The sequence below is a fragment of the Solanum verrucosum genome, unplaced genomic scaffold, assembly GCF_900185275.1.
Source record: "Solanum verrucosum unplaced genomic scaffold, falcon-dt-bn FXZP01000049.1, whole genome shotgun sequence".
In the NCBI taxonomy this organism is placed as follows: Eukaryota; Viridiplantae; Streptophyta; class Magnoliopsida; order Solanales; family Solanaceae; genus Solanum; species Solanum verrucosum.
Genome location: NW_026020221.1, coordinates 7,824,803 through 7,840,755, shown reverse-complemented (window position 1 = coordinate 7,840,755; position 15,953 = coordinate 7,824,803).

Genomic DNA, 15,953 nt, shown 5'->3' with positions numbered 1-15,953 from the left:
GAAATTATTATGAACATAAACGTTTGAAATCTAGGATCCCAATATAGCCCAATTTCATCACCAACACCCAATAGGTGAATGTTGAACAATCCCATGACGGATAGAGAATAGTCATCATCTTGATTATTCAGCTTCCGGAAAATGAAACCTGCATCTTCATTATACTTAGTATCATTGATTACATTGCACATAGCAACACCCTTCCTGGCCCCCTTCACCAATTGTTTGGCTTTGTCCAAGTTCCAGTATGGAAGAATGTAGTCAAACGTCTCGGAATGTGAAATCATCAGATTTGCTTCATTGAGAACTTGAAGGGTAATCTCTTTCTTGATCTTCCATGGGTTATTCGAATCGAATCTCAGGGGAGGGCCTATCTCTTCTAGCTCTATTACTTCTTCAGAATATGAAGTCATGGGATTGAAAAAGATTTGCTTCTTCCTCCAAATGGGATAAGCCATTTGACGATCAAGAATTGGAAATTTGGGAGACAATTTTAGTGGGAAATAAAAGAAGAAGAAGAAAGAGGAAAATTTATAGGATAAACAGAGTTAAAAGAAGCCGTTACAAATGGCGGGCATAACCATTTTTCAGTTTTCAGTTTTTGTTTTTCTTTCTTTTTTTTGTCTTTCACATTTTAATTTTTTTTTTATTAAATGATGAATAAGAATAGTAGTCAATATGATGAATTAGTAATGTTGAAATCACTAACATTGAGATTAGTTATACTTGAATTAATTTTTTTGTCAACAACTGTATTAAATGAATACAAATAGTAATGAATAGGATATATTAGAATAACAATAGTAAATTTAGTTCTACTAACCTACAAGGTTGATTTCGGCCAAATACATGTTAAATCATACATATCATATATATATAAACCATCATCATACGGTATTGTTTTTTTTTTTTTACATGTTCTCTAATTTTCTTCAATGATTTTATTTTACAAAATCATCTCTTTAATTCATATCTCTTCAATTACATAAATTCAGATCTTAATTAATTTAGTAATGTCTATAACTCCTAACCTTTCAAATTAATAACCTTCAAATTATTTAATTTATAAATTTATAACTCCTTAAAATCACACTTATAAAAACCTATTTTGAAAAATGTATGATGATTATTTTTTTTATTTTCATTTTTCTATTCATCTTTTGTATCTTTGGTTGATCAATTTTTTGTCTACTTTGATTTGATTTTGCACGAAAATGTATGATGATTATTTTATTTTCATTTTTCTATTCTTCATCTTTTGTACCTTTGGTTGATCAATTTTTGTTTTCTTTGATCTGATTTTGCAGGAGAGATGTATAATGAAGAATGTTAGATATTTTTGCATAGTTTAATTTTACAAGGTTGATTTAACATGTATAATACAATATATTTAATTATTATTTTTATTCTTAACTATAAGAATTGTGAATTTTTTTTAGAAAAAATAATTTGTTTTTTTCTCTTTGCTTCTCTTTGTAGTGATCTCTAGAGAATATTAATGTTAGACAACCTTATTAGAATCCTATTTATGTTTTTTGTGATTTTTTTATATTCATCATCTCTCTTTCATATTTTTTCTTCTCATTACTCTATTACTTACTTTAATATATTTGTAATGCAGAAAAACGACACTTTATTACGAGAAATATATGACTAATATTAGAATGTATAAGACATCTGTTTGAGGAGGAATTGCATTTGTTGGAATAGTGAAAATTCGCCAGTAATGTGTGATCACTAAAAATGATAGTATAAAAGAGAGAATTTGACAATCAAATAGTAAATGAGAGATAGAAGGAGTAAATTACTGATTGCTATTTAATTATTTTGGTAAATCAACGCATATGCAAGAAGTTTTATGCCAAGCCTCAAAAGTTCATTTTATATGGATTGCACCTAAAGTTGCATCATCCATAATAATATGATTATTTTTATCATTTATATGTCCAAGAGTCGTTTTAAAAAAATCTATACTGTAATTCTATATTAATTTATAATGATTAGTTTTTCTGTTATTTATTTTTCCATTCCTAACTACATTGATTACTTGCATTTTCTCAAATTTAATTGAATAATCAATGAGTAATAATGTTTTAACTTCTTCATATGTTACAATATGCTTTTATTCAACGTTTCTTGAATTATTATTTTTACATTTTATATAGAGATTTGGAAATATATTTTGATTATTTAGAAGTTAAAAGATGAAAAAGAAGAGTATAATTTAATGTTTTTTAAAAGAGAAAATATGATTTAATATTTTTTTTTAAAAGAGAAAATGAGTGATTATGTCGGAAAGTAAGAGAGGGAAAAAACGTTAAAGATAAAAAAAATGTTCAATTTTGTTATACATATACAGATACTTACAGAAAGTGTTTGATTTTTTTGAACTCCTTCAATTTTCTTTCTTTACCTTCTTTTAAGAAATAAATGAAAATATTGTTTCACTTATATTAGATTACTAGTTTCTGAACACGTGCGTTACACGTGTCTCATGTTATTTTTTTTATAAATACATTAGAACTATTAGAATTCTATGAAAGCGTGCATGTAATGAGTAATAAAATATAGCAATGACAAATTAATCTTAAAAAAATATGACAAGAAATAAAAATGAGGGACATATTTTAATGTTTAAAATTAATTCTTTTTAAGTAACCAACTACAAATTTTGAACTTTGCGTAGTAGTTAGCAAACTTCTAATAAAGTCATGAATGTCTAATTTGAGCTCAATAAAAATATAGACTCACGACAATAAGAAATTAATAAAAAATTAAACCAAAAAAGCCTAGTAAAGAAAAAACACAACCAATATAAATTTAAGAGTCGTCTTTATAGAGTCAAACTAAAGTATGACTTAAATTAACTAATACAATGATTCGCCATTTTAACTATATAATGAAAAGAATAATCTTAGGTAGCCGTTGAAACAAAAAAATGAATTTATATATATAAAAATTAAGGAATATCAAAAGATATAGGTTATGAATATAAAATATAGGAGAGTTATGAACACTAAATATATCAATTGAATGAGTAATTGTATATAGGGGTGTCCATGACCAGGTTGGTTCGGGTTTTTCAAATATCAAACCAAACCATTTGTGTAAAATTTTTAAATTTATAAACCAAACCAAACTAATAAAATTCGGATTTTTTCGGGTTTTTCAACCTCGGGTTGGTTAACCATTTTGTCGAATTTTTAAATTTATAAATCAAACCAAACTAATAAACCTCGGATTTTTTCAGATTTTTGGATTTTTTTGGTAAAGTTTGCATACAAACATATAATTAACTTGTGCTCCAAATATTTCTTTAGTCCAATCAAAATACAATTATCTAAGGTGTTTCTTAAAAAAATAACACAAAATATGATATTAGTACTGATGACACAAAAATATTCAATAAAAAATAATAATGAAATCATCAAATAAAATAAATATTGCAAAGTCATAATGAAAATGATCTTAATTAAAAGTTCTAAATCATGCTAAAATAAGTTTAATAAGTATTAGTTATATTACTAAATATTTAAGGAAAATTAAAATTAGATTATGTATTTTAATTGTCTAAACCAATGTAAAACTAAAGAACAAATATTCAATATTATTGTCATTCTTAGTGTTGAATTGATTTTCTTTTTGCATTAGTACTAATTTGATTTTGATTTAAGTTTTATTATAATTATCAACATCTATGAACTATAATCTTTATTGGACCATTCCGAATTCTGAGTTTTAAACTTGAAATATTGTATTTAAAGATAAAAATTATGAAATAGTATAAGAAATATTTTAAAATTATATCAAAGTAAATATTTTTATGTATAAAATAAAATTTTAAAATTACATATATAATGTCGGGTTGGTTTGGTCTCGGGTTGGTTTTTTTTTTAGTTAAAACCGAACCAACCCAAATATAGTCGGGTTTTTTTCCCAATACCAAACCAAGTCAAACCAAACCACTAGTCGGGTTGACTCGGTTTGCGGTTTGGTTTGGTTTTGTACACCCCTAATTGTATATAAGATATGAAGATTAATATTTAGAGCAAATAATATAGAAAAGTAGTATTACTTAAATACTAAATAAATTGACCAGATTTAATTGTTATAGATTGGCTCGTGTGTTTAAGTGTTAGAGAAGAGATCGTAGACTCAACGAAATAATAATACGTTTAAGTTAGAAGCTTTATAGTCATTTGACAGTTTCACCCCAAAAAGAATAGGAATTGATTGTATCATGTCATGCTATGACTCTTCACCATCTCATTTACTGCAATTCTTAATTTCCTTCGTAAATCGTAGAGCCGTCAATATGAGCTAGGTCCGTTGGGCTGGCTTGATCTAACTCGTAATTTAATAGGGTTGGGCTACAATTTTTGGAGCCCATTTATGATAAGGGCTTTTTAGCCCGGGCTGAATAAGCCTGCCGATTTGTGGGGCTTGAGAAATATGGATAGGGCCGGCCCGTGGGCCAAATAAAAATTAATTAAAAATAAAAAATAAAATATATAGTATTAAAAATAATAAGTGTCTAAACTCAAAATCTTTTTAAAGTTTGAAATATTACAATTTAAATACAAATTATATTTATAAAATATGTACTACATAAAATAAAAATTCCATAAAAATTCTAGGGAATCACTACATAGGCCTATGGAATATTGTGTTTTATTATGATCATTGGAAATCAATTAGGTTAATATTTCTATTTAGCTATTTATTTAAAATCAAACTTAATAAATATTATAAAGATAATTTTATTTGTGGATTTGATTAACAAGTAGTAACACTAACACCATGTAATATTGTCTTGTCGATATTTATGATAATATTTTTAAATCATAATTTAATTTGAAAAATTATAAAAAAAATACACTTTTAAGAAAAGAGGGTTGGTCCGGCAAAGCCCGTTGCCCGTGTACTTGTGGGCTGGGCCGACCATTTACTAGCCCACACCAAAAATGGGCTAGTCCGGTCTGACCCGTAAAATTTCAAAGCCTATATGGGTTAGCCCGGATGGGGTGGGCTAGCCCATATTGACAGCTCTAGTAAATCGTAATTCTTCACTCTACCTAATTGGCTGTTGCTATTCATTTTGTTGTTAGAGGAATCGTTTGCAACATCCGACAATTTGAAATAGCTTGGAAGAGGCTTAGAATCGGAAATAGTCATTTTGGAAAGAATTTGAAAATCTGGAAAATTTGGCTTAAGTGTGGAAAAAAAATGAATTTTTGTCCCACTTTGAGCAGTCATAACTTCCAGCTCAGGATGAGTTAGGAGTAGTTCCAGTTATGGTTGTGAAGCTTGTGGAATGATCTTTCCAACGCCACCGAGTTTGCTCAATTTCGAGTTCGTATGAGCGAGTTATGGCCATTGAAAGTTGGGCAGTTGACAGGGAATCCGTCCGGAAAATTAAGGGCATTTTAGTCTTTTCCCTAGCCAATTCTTTTGGGATTATATTGTTGTATAGGGCTGATCCTTGGATCATTTTGTCCCATTTCAAAGAGAGAAAGTTAGGGTTCTTGAGAGTGAAGAAGAGAAGAAGAAGAGAAGAAGGAGAAGAAGAAGAGAAGAAGAGGAGATCAACAAGTTTCCGTCGTGGAAATCGTTGGGGGTGATCCCTACCAAGGTATGTGAGTTCTTTGTGTGGGTTATCCTTTCCCCCACACACCAAGCTCCTTTTATGATTTGAGGAAAGATTGGAATTGTTGTTGAAGTTGTTAGTTGTGTTGTTGAAGTTGTTGTTGGTTGTGAGACATGATTGGGTTGTGTTTTGAGTTGTAATCCATGGTATGTTGAGGGATATGATGATCCTTAGTGTTTGGGGTTAGATCATTGAAGTAAGGATGGTTTAGAGTTGAAGAAAAGAGGGAGAAAAGTCGAGTTTCTAGGCAAGGGGATTGGCGCGTCGCGCCTGTCATCGTGCCCCAAGAGGGGCTCTGAAGCCCAGCCCTTGGGGCGACGCACCACTCAGAGCGCCAGCAGGCCATCTCTGAAGTTTTTGGCTTGGCGCTCCGCGCCTCTTAGAGCGCCAAGTTTTCCCTTTCTTTCCCCACTTCCTCATGCATGTTCCTAGGTGTTATACATATGTTCCCTAGTTGTTTCCAACACCCCAAAGTGTTTCTAAACACCCCGAACTCATCTATAAACATGCGATTATATGTCTTGAATCCATAGTTCAATTCAAGGCAAGTTAGTATCAAGTTAAAGAAAAGTTAGAGTCAAGTCAAGCCATGTTAAGAAGTAAGTTCAAGCAAGTCCTCTAATCTTTTCAAGAGTCTTCATTGAACGTTTTAACTTCATTTTTAGACTCAAGTTTCAAGTCAAGCAAAGAGCTTAGAGTTTCAATCTAAGTAAAGAGCCTCAAGACTCAAGTTAAGTCAAGAGTGTAAGTTGAGTTCATTTCTCAAAAGCTATTAGGGAACTATGTATTCCTAAAAAAGTTTCTAAATGTTTTTACATTTGAGTAAGAAAGGGACTATGATTTCCAAAAGAGCCTTTGGGCTAGTTTTCAAGAAAAAGGAACATCGTTTCCAAGTGAGCCTTTGGGCTAGATTTTGAGTAATTATCTCATTTAAAGAAAGATGTGTTTAAAACACTTATGAGTCAAAAGCATTTTGGGAGTAGTATCGAGCACCGATTTGGGGACGCAAGTTCATATTAAACTCAACTCTCCATAAGAACCATGTAGCCAACATGGGAGTTAACGGGTCATACTTTTTAGATGAACCCGTAAGATTAAGCTAGTGGATCCACTTAGTAAAGTTAGCTTCCTATATCAAGACCAGATATAGGATAGTCCTCAGGCAACGTGAGGTAAAACGTTGTATCATTAGCTTCCTATATCACGGCAAGGTATAGGATGGTCCTCGGGCAACATGAGGTAAAACGTTGTATCACCACTCATATTCATAGTGGTGGTTTGTCGGTTAGAGAAGCTCCCACAGTAGAAAAAGAATGGTTCCTTGAGGGTTCTACTTAGTATGGATGGGGGGTATGGGACTTCATTCATACATTGCACAAGTGGACCTTGAGAGGAAACATGGTATTTTCATGATATTATAGATATGATTTTTACATCATGTTTCAAGAGTTTTACAAGCTTTATATATTGCATGTGTCTTATTGCTTTATATATTGAGTTCAGTTATTCATGAGTTGAATAGAGCCAAGGTAAGTGTTCTCTTCTCTTGTACTCTTTTCAAGCTTAAGTTGTGGTTTAGCTTTCCAGCTCGCATACTCGTACATTCCATGTACTGATGCCAGTTGGCCTGCATCTTATGACGATGCAGACACAGGTACCCCAGATCAGCATCTTGCACGTCGTTGATCCAGCTGAGCACTCCAGAGTCAGTGGTGAGCCTCCTTGCTTTCCGGAGGACTCAGATATTTTGTTTCTTTTAGTTTTGTGTTATTAGGATGTTGCGGGGTCTGTCCCAACATCCATCTCAGTATGTAGAGGCTTCATAGACAGTCAGTCAATTAGTATTGAGTCTCTCATCTATGTTTATATGTAAATATGTTATTTTGAGACTCGAGCTGCCTTTTGGCATGTTATGCATCAGTTGGTTGTTTTATAACCTTTCTTTGCATTGAGTTGTACTGTTGAGTCAGGTTTCCGCTGAGTTAAGAAAGCCAGGCCAAGGGTTCGCTTGGGGCCAACAATGGTCTCCGAGTACCGGTCCCGCCCAGGGTGTAGGCTCGGGGCGTGACATCGTTAAATTTTATTATAATCCCCATGTATATATTAAATTGTTAACTATAAAATTAATTTGAAAAATTCAAACAAAAAAAGGAAAAAAAATGATAAATGCATTTGGAGACTATAAAGAGTGATACATCACCTTGTTTATTGCTACTTTTATCTTGTATATACACGGTATGTGTTAAGTAAATTGAAAGAGAGAAATGAAAATAAATACAAAAGAAAAGAAAAAGGTTTTGACAATATACTTAAATTTAGTTGTTTAAAGGATAAAAATATCTAATTTAGACTTTCTATTGATATTTTCATTTTTCAACTTTTGACTACTTCCACTTTAAGTATATAATTAATATTTTGATTTAGTATAGGGGTAAAATGGTAATCCAACTTTGCACTTTGGATCTTCCCACTTATAATAATACTAGTATTGGGCACGTGCGTTGCACGTGTATTCGATGCTAATAGTTTAAAGTTCTTAAGACATTAGAAATAACACCAAAACTGAAAGTGAAGGATACATGCTCAATTGATAAATAGTTCAATCGATATTCACTATCATCACAAAGTACATCACACCAAAAGTTAATATCAAATGAAGTTGAAATGATCCCCTTAGTTTTAAAAAGAAAGAAGTTCCTTTAGCATTGTATTCTAATACTTCGATAACTACTACTATAGTTAGCAGTTGTATACAGTCAACAAATTATATAACGTTTTCTTGGGCTTTTACTCTATCAAATATTCGACCTAAATGATGCTTCAACGATAAATAGTGTGGATATGAGCAACGCCACCAATGGATACAAATACTTGAGGCCCATCAAGTAGTTATTGTCACATGAAAGTAGTGTTTGTTAAAGTTGTCTAAGAGAAATAATTTAATATATATAAATCATAAGTGCATGTATAAGTACCCTTATTTGATTTACTTACATGAATAATTTAATCTGGAATTTGGTAGAAAATTAAATATTAGTTGAATAATATGTATATTGTATTATAAAATATAATGTGATAGTAAGCCAACATCAATGTATTTTGTGTGAGCATGAAACACCATATAAAAAATAAATTCGTATTTCAAATCAAGCCTTCTCAAATTCAAGTGCACCTTGATATCACCATCTCGACTTCTTCTTCTTCTTCCCCATGCAGTCCATCTACCATTTTTGGATCCATGTTTTTTTTATCTAGTTTGTTGTTGCATCTCAAAATCCGTAGACTTCTCAAAGGAAGATTATGATAGATACTGTAAGTGAATAAACTAACACAAATTAGTGTACTTTTATTGATAAAAAAGATTAATAATACACTAAGTGGTGAATTCTTACAAAGGCAGAAGCATCTATTTTTCTCACTTCAAATGGGGTATTACTAACCAAAGGTTAAAATCTATAGAACGTTACTGACTTGTTGAGTTAATCTATCTATATATAATAGGAGAGGAAATAGTGCCACATGTCAGCACCACATAATTTCTATATATATTAAATGATAAATACAACAAATTAATTTCTACATATATTAAATAAATAAATAACAATTTTTAAAAAAAACTTAAACAGTTTTTAGAATTCATGTACGTCAAAAACTGTTGAAGTGTTCTCTTTTTAAATATTAATAAATAAATTAAATAAATTTGTTCCTAATAAAATGCAAACTAACTACTGTTTTCATGTTTGAAATCACTACAACTTCTCACTCAATTTACTTGATTTTTTAAAAATAGAAGAGATCAAAATGTCAGCATGACAAAGAAAAATCAATAAAATTATATATATAAAAAAAAAAGACAGAAACAATAAAAGTATAATAATAAATAAGAAATATTTTCTTAGTCATTATCAACATCCTACAAATTAGCAACAACTGAATATAAACCGTTTAGCATTATCCTTCATGGTAGTATATCAGTTCATACCAAATGATTTTTCTTTCATTCAAAAACTCTCTTGCAATAATCAATCATTAGCAACCAATGGATCTATCACTTCACTTCGTTTAATAAACGATTAATATTTGTTTCCTTTACGGCAACAAATTTAATTTTTACAACTTCTCACTCTAATATATCTATATGCATGTGTTTTTCCCAGCAATGTCATCTCCTGGCAAATTTAATTAGTAAGATTTCTCCCTTTATATTTATGTGTCTATATATATGAATTTATGTATAAAATTCTATGATCATTTTTTCTTAATTCTTAATTGCTCTTTGAAAATTTATTAGTTATATGAATTAAAAATAATTGATAAATCGGGTTTATGTCTTTTTATGAACTTTATTTATTAGTCTAGATTTTTTTAACACATTTATTTCGCATGTATATGTGTATAATTTGATGTCAATTCTGACGCTTCAGGATATTGTTGAAATCTGTTATCTTACTATTTCAATTCAATGGCTATGAAATTTGAATTTTATATTTAAAAAAAATCATAATATCAAACAAGGGATAGATCAATTAATGATGATGTTTGCTTTCAAAGAAAAACAGACTTGATAATTATAATAATAAATAAAATCTATATTGTGTTATTGGAGAACTAATGGGCCATCAAAATACATTAATATTTTATAAATTTATGATAGTGATCCCCAATTAAATTTTATAGTTTTTATCACTAATTATATGAGTAATATGACCATTGGAGTTTCTATTAACAAAAAAAGCTCCCTTTAGAAATTTTTTTATTATATATATTTGATGGCAGGAACTTAGAAACCATTAATGGAAAGCGAAAAAGTTACATTTATAGTTAATTCTACTTTTGTTCTATCTTAAAATTGTAATTTTAGAAGATTTTATAATTTAAAATAAATTTGAAAATAAAAAAAAAGTTTAACTATCATATTTTTACTATTATTTTAGCCTTTTACGGTTTTTTAAAATTCCAATTTTAATAGTAATTAGTTACATGTGTGTTTCCTTTCTTCTTCTTTTTTGGAAGGGGGGAGGGGGGATTATTATCTTTTTAATAATAAATATGTTGAATTATTTTAAAATGCAAAAATTAATATAAAATCAGAAAAAAGAATTTTAAAGAAAATCTGAAGGAAAAAAAAACAATTAAAAAAAAACATAACTTCCCTTATAATTTCAAATTTTCAATTGTGTAGTTAAAGTAATTACAATTTTTAAATTCAAAAAATATAAATATTGATACGTTAGTCATTTTATAAATTTAAAGGGTGATTTTAGTGCCCCTTATAAATTCAAATTATAAATTGTTTCAAATTTTAAATTGTGAAGTTAGTGTAATTATTAATTTTTAATTCAAAAAAATATAAATGTTGATAAATTAATCATCGGAGAAATTTAAGGATGAAATAAAAATAGAACTTGCAATTATAACTATCCTTATAATTTCAAATTTTAAATTGAAAACATAATTACCCTTATATATTAACTACCCGTGTTCCAAACTCCACGCATTTTATATTCATCACTTCCTTTGAACAAATAAATTTTGGTCTCTACTAATTAGTGAATCAAACATTATACTGAAAGAAGGGATAGGGATAATGAAGAATGATTATATTTCTTTCCTCTTAAAACAATAGAAATAATTTTGAATTGTCTGATAAATTTCAAACAAAGAAAGTGAGATATACAAGTGGTTCCATCAAATCAATAATAATTATGTATGAGAGCTTGCCACAGATTCAATTATGCTTTCGCACTCAATGTGTATCAAATTCTTCTCCCATGTAATTCCATCACACTACTAAAAATATTGATGTGTTTGAGTTTAGTTTCTTCTAGAATATTAACACGATAGTGAGAATATATATATATTATAGCAAAATGTTAGGTTTTTTTTATTCTTTTTTTAAAAAAAATTAAAATTTTTAATGCTTTTAATTTTTTTTGTTTGTTTTGCAGGATGGTTAGTGTGTGAATTCTCTGGATTTAAATTATTATTTTGGAGATATTGTTGAAGTTATTACTACATATATTTAAAGTGTAACATTTTATTTGATAATAATTGTATCTTATAAAATTATTGGTAAAGTTATTACTACACATATTTAAAATTTAACATTTGTTTGGTAATAATGATATTTTATAAAATTATTATTTCATTTTGTTGTTGATTTAATTGATATTATTAAGCAAATGCTCAATACTAAAATAAAGTATTCACCAAAAGTTCATCTACAAGCCAACCAAAGAAATATTTTAATTCTATTTTATTTATGTTATATATTTCATAATTTAGTAAAGATCACATGCTTCTTTATATCTTTAAGTTGATAATAGTCGGATAAGTTAATAAGATATTATTTTCTAATTTTTCATTATCGATGATCTTTATAAATACTATTATCTGTGTATTACACAAATAATCAGTGCATGCTATAGATATGTATTATAGTTTTGCTAATTTGTACTAAATTTTGAATTTTGTATTAATTGTCTTATGCACATTTATAAGATAATTAATTTCCTAAATTATACATATATTTAATTGTCTTTCATATCGGAGGAGAAAATGAGAAGTGAAAAATGTTTGGTTTTATGTAAAAACCTTTTAGTAGTGATTCTTTTGGCTATAAGTCTATATGAGTATTATTATTTTGTCATGAATTGTTATAATCATTTTAAAATTGCTGACTTATTTATTTATCAAATTTTGGCTATTTTAAAAAAAATTAATATAATAAAAATATAATCTTTAATTTTTGATAAGTGATACATATGCAACAACTTTTTTACTTACTATTTTTGCCTAACTTCTTAGTAAAATTCTATTGCAATAAAAAATAAATGTTATAGAATTATCTTTCTTATACATCCTTATCCATTTAATGTGTTATCTGAAATTGATATAAATTTATGAAAGTATCTGTAAAATATTGTAATATATATATTTAAAATATCACATAGTTGGTATATGACTTTTAGAATAATAAAAAGACATTATTTAAAATTTTGAATAACATGCCTACATTTTGGTATCCAAGTGATAAAACCTTTTTGGTTGTATGCTTAGCATTATAATAAGACTTTTCTTAGTTATATTTTTATTTAAATCTAACTATTAAATTTCCTTACATCTTTATTATTCTAGCAAGAGGAAAATATGGATAGGGTGATAGTATTTATCATTTTAAATAATTTAATAAATAAATAAATTAAATAATGATAAAAAAATTATTATTATCAAATTTAGACAATGAACTAAACTTATATATTGATTTATTTACAAAACTATTCTATTATAACAAATCAAGATGCGAAATGTTAACATTATCAAATAATATGGATAAGGGATAGTATTTATCATTTTAAATAAAAAAAAATGAAATAGTAATAAGATATTATTATTTTCAAATTTAGACAATGAGCTAAGCTTATATATTGATTGATTTACTTAAATATTCTATTATAAAATATCAAGATGCTAATTGTTAATATTCTCAAATAAATTTTATAATATTATCTTATAATAAGTTAAAATTTTCAATTCTCAATAAATTAATATTTAGTATTACATTTATCAACTAACCGCTCAACGCGCGGGCACGTATACTAGTTCCTACAAAAGAAAATAGAAATTAGTGAAAATTGTGCCATTTAAAGTGCAAGTTGATATTGATTGACAATGAACCTATCTGAATGACTTGATTATTGCATTTATGGAAAATAATTGTCCAAACTTGTAAATTTGAGCATCTAAATATAGTTAGTAGGTAGACTGTATAATAAATTATAACTTAAAGCTAGTAGATGCAATTTATAGTAATTCAAAAGGTCATAGCCACTGAATTTTAATATTTTTGTTGAGTAAGAAAAAAAACAGCAATATAAATATTTTTCATACGTACCTCTAGATAAATGAAGTATGATCCTTACCTTTATGCTACAAATGTTCTCTAGATAAATGACATATGTTCATCCAAGTCAAAAGAGAAATGATTGCTTCATGAAAAAAAAAAAAGTGCACAGCTTACAAAAAATACGAAAAAGGCTAAAGTCAAGTGTGAATCATCTATGAATATAACATCAATAGTAATGTCAAGAACTTAGGCCTTTTTATATAAATTCTATAAAGAAAATATTTTTCCACCATTAATCCAGGGAATTTGAAAAGACCAAAAATGAATCATATGAATGAATAAATTAATATCAACCCTTCCTCTTCTTTTAGCTTTAAACCGGTAGTAATTACAATGACGGCATTGTCTTTTCATATGATGATAATATCATTAGTATTAATTAGTATACCATGGTCAGTTTATTGTTTAATATTTTAATACTTAATTAATTATACATTTTATGAAGAGATTTTTGGATTATTATTATTATTATTATTAATTTATTATTATATACATATAGATTATTTCAATTAATAATTAATCTAAGGAAGTGCAAAAGTCATAAACATGTTAATTAGAATTTAATATTTAAATTAAATAATTAAATGTTTCATAATATTTTAATTTATAATAGGGTAAAATCGTAATTCAACTTTTAACTTTTTTTGTTCCCACTTATAGTAATATATGATGATATGATATGATATGATATGATATACAAGTTTTATAGAAGACTCTAAACTTTCAAGTAATGAAAAATCATAAAAAAAAACGTATTTTAATAATATAATTGATTAAAGTTTAAAATATTTTTATTAGAAATTTAATATAAAAAAGTCTAATACACGCGAAGCGCGGATTTGTTCACTAGTTTAGAGTATAACACATATTATGTTCATCTCAATTTATGTAATATTTTTAAAATAGAAAAGGGTCATATTTGCCCTTTTATTCTCAAAAAAGAGTTATATATGTCATTCGTCATACTTTTTTTTTTTTGATATATTTGATCCTATCATCCAACTTAAGACACATATTTCCCATTGGACTATTAGACTTAGACACACACATTGTGTGTGACATAATACACTATATGACACAAAATTGTCATATACGAAGCCATGTAGGACAAATGTATCTATTTCTACAAATTTTATACAATAGTATCTATATATTTTTTTAATATTTAAAATTTTGAAATTAAATAAAATTTTCTTATAAAATCTTTCCTTATTCAAATTATATATAAATTTCTAATATATAACTTTAAATTCATTAAAATTTTAGTTTATATAAATCCCGTTCTTACAATTTGCACTCCGTCATTACTTTCCTTGATTGGAAACATATAAAATATACAAATAGTTTTTAATAAATTTCATTAATTTTCCACATTTATAAACAAGTAATTTCATTAGAGATATAATTTCAAACATGGTTGAGGTTGGATAAAAGTGTTGAACTCAGAGTTTGACAAATTTTGGATTCTAAAATCTTGCAAACTAGAAACATCTAACTTAAGTACAAGTCTTGGGTTTTATCGTCACTCATTTCATGTTTAATTTGAAGTATAAACTATTTTTAAAATACATGTTCATTTCAATTTATTTATCCTGCAACAAAAAAATTATTTAATAACAATAAGTTCTCTTTTCGCGGCAATAATTATTGTCATAAAAATATTTAGTGGCAATTGAGTTAATGTCATTGCATTCAGAGTCGCTAAAGGCTTAAACGAAATTAATAAAGAATGTTGATTGTAAAACTTATATTTATTATTACCGCTAAATATAATATATCAACAATTATAGTATCGTAGATAAATCCTTTATTTGCTATCTGTCACCTTTCCTACAAATGTCAACAAAGACACTTGAGGCAAAAGGTGTGAAATGTTAGATACCCCTGTTTTGGAATTTTGACTTGTTGATCATCGAGCTAGATGATTTTGAACATAAACGTTTAAAACCTAGGATCCCAATTTCATTGACAACACCCAATTCACGATCATTATGCAGCTTCCTAAAGCTAGCACTTGCAAGAGTTGTACTTTCATACTTCTTAGGGTCATTCTCCTGTGTTACATCCCACACGTCACACACTCGTTCACCAGACCTTTGTCCACGTACAACTTCCAGTATTGAAGAAAGTCTCGTGTTATAGGTTTGGCATGTGAGGCGGAGACAAATTGGATGATTAGGAAGCTCACCAGTGGATGAGATGAGGTTGATGTCATGTGAGGCGGAGACAGTTGTTGACATTCAGTTCAGCAGAATCAAGACGATGATATCAGCAAATTCAGATCAGCAGAATCAAGACGATGATATCAAAATCCTCCTAAACTATCACCGCTTTGCGAAATTTCATGCCTAAACAATTTGGTGCTCACGGAACTACATTGTTCGCACTATAATAATACAA